Genomic DNA, 5,923 nt, shown 5'->3' with positions numbered 1-5,923 from the left:
AAAATTCTTAAGACTATTCCAATATTGTGACTGCATGTTGTCGAACTATAGAATACACAGGTTTGAGAAAACACAGGTTTGAGAAAAGATCATTATAGCATATAGCAATGAACAATAGATGCTATTTCTTTTTCTTTCATCATTCAAGAAGAGTGTGAGCAGCAGCTACTTTCTGGCAAAGGAAGAAACCTTACTCAAGAGCTTCTATTACATTACTTCTTTACAATTTGGTCAAGGACCATAAATATGAATTTAAAAACAAAAAAGGACAAAGCACAAATAATAAGACTAAAAACCAGAAGACAACACGTGGTTTTGTAGTGTTATGCCATATACATGTATACAAAGGAAAGAACCACCTTATCCATGTAGCCAGGGGATACATACTAGTTGTACATATAGAGCTAAGTAATATATTTTACTTGATAAGGTACATTGTATAATATCTAACAATACATGCCATGGTAAGTAATGTATGATAATGTACTGTACTACATGTAGAATAGTGCATGTACAAGTCACCATTGCCAGCATTACTATTCATTACTAGCCCCGTTTACACTACAAACCAGTTTGGATCAAAGCAGTTCAGAAACCAGCTTAATTGTGTCCACACATAACTGTGGTTGAATCAGTTTACAATGCTACATTGCATACATAATACAGCTGCTTCAGTACTTAAACCGGTTTGATTATCTCAAACCACCTCCTGAGGTGGTTTGAGATAAGTCGGTTTAAACCGCATTGAAATTGTCCACACGTAAACTGATTTATTTCTAAACCGGTTCCAAACCGCTTTAAGGGCATAGTGTAAACGGGGCTAAAACTTAATTCCTCTTTTGAATTAAGGTTCCTTATGTTTCCCATTTGTAGCAATTCAAAACCTGTGAGTCTCTTGTATTTCAACCACTGTTGACTGTTTAATGACATTCACTATCTTTTAAAACAGTAGTTTCTCCCGTTCAACAGCAGTCACCATCATCTCAAAACTTCTGTTGTCTCCTAAATCAATACTTGCATGTACTTCTCCTGTTCAACTGCTGATGTTTCATAAAGTATGATACATTGATACTTCAATTTATCAACAGTACAGGTAACTGTTTTCTGCGGATGAATCTACCTTCTCAGAATTGGTGTCAATGGTGTGCCCTCATCCTCAAATAACACTAAAGAGCAGGTGCCTACATGAACTTTTTGATTATTTTTTGTATTCCAATTTTCTAATGAAGACAGTGAAGTTAAAAGATTTTCTTGCTATATTGAAGCCTCTACATCATTATTATTACTAGGAGCTGAGCATGCGCATGAGTCACTGTACTTTAGTACTGTACATGTACATTGCTATACATTACACATTTACATCTACAGAGCAAACCACAAGCTTTATCACCTCTGAAAGTTTAAAATTCCTAAAAAATATTTATCCATTGTGAGATGAGAATTTGAGTGTCAGTGTCAAACAGATGTATATTTACATGTCTTTAGATTAGTGCTAAAGCAGATACTGCTTTTATCAGGATGATATGACTTTATTGTAATCCGGATGATTTAACCACAAATTTAGAAGACATTGAATCATTAAAGTATCATTTCTAATGTCATTGATTGTAGATAAGTAATTGGCCTCGCCTACGCGAGGTATAGGTAGTTGTTGTGTGTGTCTGTCATTCATTCATTCATTCATTCATTCTGTACAACTGAAATTTGTTTTTAATAAACAATAACTTTAGCACAGCGTGTTCTAAGCTCCTAGATCTTTATTTTTGACGTGGAAAAGTCTTTCTTAACTGTTTTGTGTTGCTCAAATACAAGTGCTAGGTACAGAAGCTTCAAAGTAAGAAAATCGAGTAGTTGGGCCAAGTTCCGTTGTGTTGGCACTTTAGAGATAGCTGGTAGCATTTTTCAGTAGATTAGAACATGGCCTTCAAAAATTATGAACAGATTTCTCTAAATCTTACTTGATGAAGAGTTATACTTACTTGAAATTGTTGAGGTCACTCGTTTGTGCAGCGCTAGAACAACAACTTGCTGGGTTATAGGTACTACAGTACCTATACTATCTCAAATATACAAAGGCAGCGACTTTTTTGTCAGCAAGTTTATCATATATTGCTGATTAGTAAAGAAAAAGTGAAGCTTCTTTCTCACATGGTCTTCTTGCTGACACTCATGGAATGCCACACCTTTCAATCTACATGCATGGGAGGGGCTGGAGCTGCTTGCATGTATGTGCTGCAGTGCTGCTACTTCTGCAGGTATTCAAGAGCAAGTGCAACTGTAGGAAGCTAGTGTTGAGCAGACTCTCTTCATGCTGATAATCAAACAGTTATTGAAGTGCGGGCATGCACCATAGCAGCTATAGGGGCGAGGCCATGCACCGTAGGTGTCTCGTTAGTGAAGTTTATTGACAAAATTATTATTATTATTATTAATTTAGTTTCTTTCTTTTAGTGTCTGGTAATTTTATTTCACTGTTTATTGAAGTGGGAGGAGCTGCTGGTTGCTTGGCATTAGGAGCCTGTGGAACAGTTTTACTGTCAACAGATTCTCCTCTAACAGTAACACCAGGAGCACCTAATGGAGGAGAGAGGGTGATTGTGTTGTTATATATATTATACCTCAATCCAAAGACATCTTGTTTCAATAGATTCTTAGTGCCTCTGTCCTCAGAGAGAGAGGAGAAATGGCAGAGGACAGCCTCAGAGTACGGTACCTTCTTAGCCTATCACGGGAGCAGAGTAGAGAACTTTCACCCAATCGCACACAACGGACTCCTCAGTCACATTAACAAGGTAGTGTAGAGCCACACCCAAATACCAAACACCATCCACTCATTTAATTACCACTTCTATGACCTGTGATTATCATACATGTGTATTGATTGTTATTAAATTTTAATGGAAAATCTTCTTTTGTTTTTGTTTGCCAAATAAACTCAACAGCAGATTCACTGATTGAATGGTAAGCCAAGAGAAGACAATGGAATATGATTGTAACTGGAGTCACTTACCAACTTTCATTATTTTGTTTATGCCAACACTAAGACAATGTATTATCATTTTAATTAAGTTTGGTATATTTAGTGAAGGAACTTATCTTGTAGACTGGTAGGAAATTTCAGTAGTCGTCGAAACTGATGATACCCTGTACTGTAGTAGTACAGCTGTACTAGCCATTTTTAGACAAACTTTTAAAATTTATAAAAAATCTAATTCTGATAGGAATCAGCTCAAGCTTTCTATGCAACATAAGTACAAGTATATCTATCAGAAAATGTAATAAAATTGAGGAGTTCTCTCCTTTTTAATTTTGGTGAAATTTGACCGAAATCCCTGTACTATATTATGGGGACTTTCCCTCAGTATTTGATCAACTTTAAAAAATTATAAAAATTTAATTTTAACTAGAATAAGCTCAAACTTTTTCTATCCATATCAGAAAAATTAATTGAAATGGCAAATCACCTCCTAACCATTTTTGATTTGGCCACACATACACACACACACATGCCCTGTAGTACAATACTCACAATAATAATGTTTACTGTGTGCCAGTAGTAGATTAACCCACTGATTGACTGACAGGCCAAGAGAAGGCAATGAAATGGAATAGTAAATTAAGACACTTACCAACTTTCAATTGTAGTTCATGCCAATAGTTATTGGACCGACTTCCATTTCCTTTTTATGATATAATAATAATATACATTCTTGCCCATCAAGTATTGTTCTATTATGCCTATAGCAATCGACCAATGAAACTGCAGTATTCTACATAGCTACATTATTTTTTATTATACATTAGTCTCATTAAAAGACAACGTACATGTACCTTACCTTAATTGAAATACTGTTTATAATGTCTTATATTGTCTTTTGGGTTTTGATCAACTCTTGGTACATCAAAATTACTGTATATATTATATATATATTGAGTATATTCCGTTAGAATTTAATTTCATTTTTAATTTCACTTTTTCTGAAGGTCAATATATTTGGAGAGGGAACATACCTCTCTACTGAGCTCTCAGTTTGTATGAATTTCAGTCCCTCAGCCACCAGCTGGACCAAGAGCTCCCTCCCTCCATTGTGTAGCAATGATGGCTGTCTGTGAGGTGGACTCTCACCCTGATATAAGGTACAGCAAGGGGTCTTGTACCATTGTCTTGCAAGGGGTCTTATATTGAGTGCATTGCTGCTAAAATTTGCTACTAACCAAAATTAGAATTTTCATCTACAATTATATTTAACGTTATTTAAACTTTTTGCCAATTCCTTAAATTTACAGAACTTCTCTCTCTCAGGTCTAGGGTACAACATGGCAGTGAACCTTCCTTTAATCAGAAAGTGCCGGAGAGATACTTTGTAGTGACAGATGATGGGATATATGTTGAGAGTTTAAGTACATTCTTGTCTTTGCACACAAAAGAGTGAGACCAAGGTATAAGGGAGAGGGAGAGACCAAGGTAAGGGAGGGAGAGAGTGAGACCAAGGTAAATGTAAGAATAAAGTATCTATGATGTAAGGGAGAGAGGGAGACCAAAATAAGGCCCTCGGGAGGGAGGGAGTGAGAGATGAGTGTGACTGGTAAAAATTGTGGTGATTGGTGGGTTTAATTTGGTGAATTGTACATAATGATTCAAAATGGTTTGGCCAGTAGCTTTCAAAATGCCAAATTTGCCAAAATTTTTTCTCTTTAAAATTACTGATGATGTCCTTGTTTTATTTCTATTTTGTGTAGTCCTACCAGAAGATGGTTTTCCAACCACAAATGGATTACTGGTGGTCTTTCTCTATCTGTTCCTTCTCCTTTTTCTTGGTCTGTGGAATTCTCACTATGCCTCAAAACTTTATAATCAATACACAAGAAGATATATAACATTGTAACTACAGTTAACCTTCATTTATTAACATATGATACAAAATAGAATGTTTATGAATTGATTTATGATATTAAAAGTAAATAAAAATGGAAAAGTAGTAGGATTAAATTGGAAAAAAGAGAGAACTGGTGTGATAAGAAATATTATACCGCTGCATAAATATCTATGGTTCTGTACACAAGCTTACTTGACCACACCCTCTAATTACCCCACCCATCTCATAATTGCCCCCCAAAATTGAATCCTAGATCTGTAAATTCATAATAATTTTGTAACAGGAAATGAAGCTGCAGCATGTTATAAAAGCAGTAGCTGTACACAAAAACTCATCACAGACACTGGTAGCCTCAGTAAAAGGATTGTTCAGTATTAGTTCTATACAGCAAGTCAAGACAAGATGGATTCCTGTTCTTATTTTAAGCTGATAGGATGCTTCATTCTTATTAGCATTGCTACTGCACAGGAAACACAAAAAGCATGTAAGTCATACAGTAATAATAATGATTAGACATACTGTATCTATTTTACTAATAGGTTGCCTTCCTCGTAATTGTAAGGAAGCATATGAAAACGGTAAAGTATGCAGTGGAGTATATACTGTGAAACCTGATGAACTACCAGCCTTTGACGTAAATATATTAATATTAACAGTATATAGAACCATTTATAATAAATTTGCAATGTCCCGATTGGTAAAAAAAACCTGTACAAAAGTACCTCTAAAATGAGGACACCTCTGCATTACGGACAGGTAATGTGGATCTGTTGGTGTCCTTAAATAAAGAGGCTACACTGTACATGTATTAAGGATAGGTAGTGTGGGCCCAAAATAAAGAGGCTACACGGTAGCAGCATATAATTTGCATTATAGGTTTATTGTGATATGAGTAATGGAGGCGGCTGGACTGTATTTCAAAGGAGAATGGATGGTTCTGTTAACTTCTACCTCAACTGGGCTGACTATGAAAAAGGATTTGGTGACCTCAAAGGAGAGTTCTGGCTGGGACTTAACAAAATAAATCGACTTACAGCAGGACAAAG

At 35.6% G+C, this 5,923-nt stretch overlaps 1 long non-coding RNA gene across 1 annotated transcript; it reads left to right on the top strand.

The window, feature by feature from the left end:
• The first annotated feature begins 2,598 nt into the window (after positions 1-2,598).
• On the top strand, positions 2,599-4,969 carry LOC109581231 (uncharacterized). The gene is made up of 4 exons (XR_002184563.1): positions 2,599-2,792; positions 3,985-4,137; positions 4,304-4,440; positions 4,741-4,969. It is a non-coding gene; the product is annotated as an uncharacterized LOC109581231 (long non-coding RNA).
• The last annotated feature ends 954 nt before the right edge of the window (positions 4,970-5,923 follow it).

This window comes from Amphimedon queenslandica, unplaced genomic scaffold, assembly GCF_000090795.2.
Source record: "Amphimedon queenslandica unplaced genomic scaffold, v1.1 AMPQUscaffold_13522, whole genome shotgun sequence".
Lineage (NCBI taxonomy): Eukaryota > Metazoa > Porifera > Demospongiae > Haplosclerida > Niphatidae > Amphimedon > Amphimedon queenslandica.
This window is presented reverse-complemented; position numbering and strand designations above follow the sequence as displayed.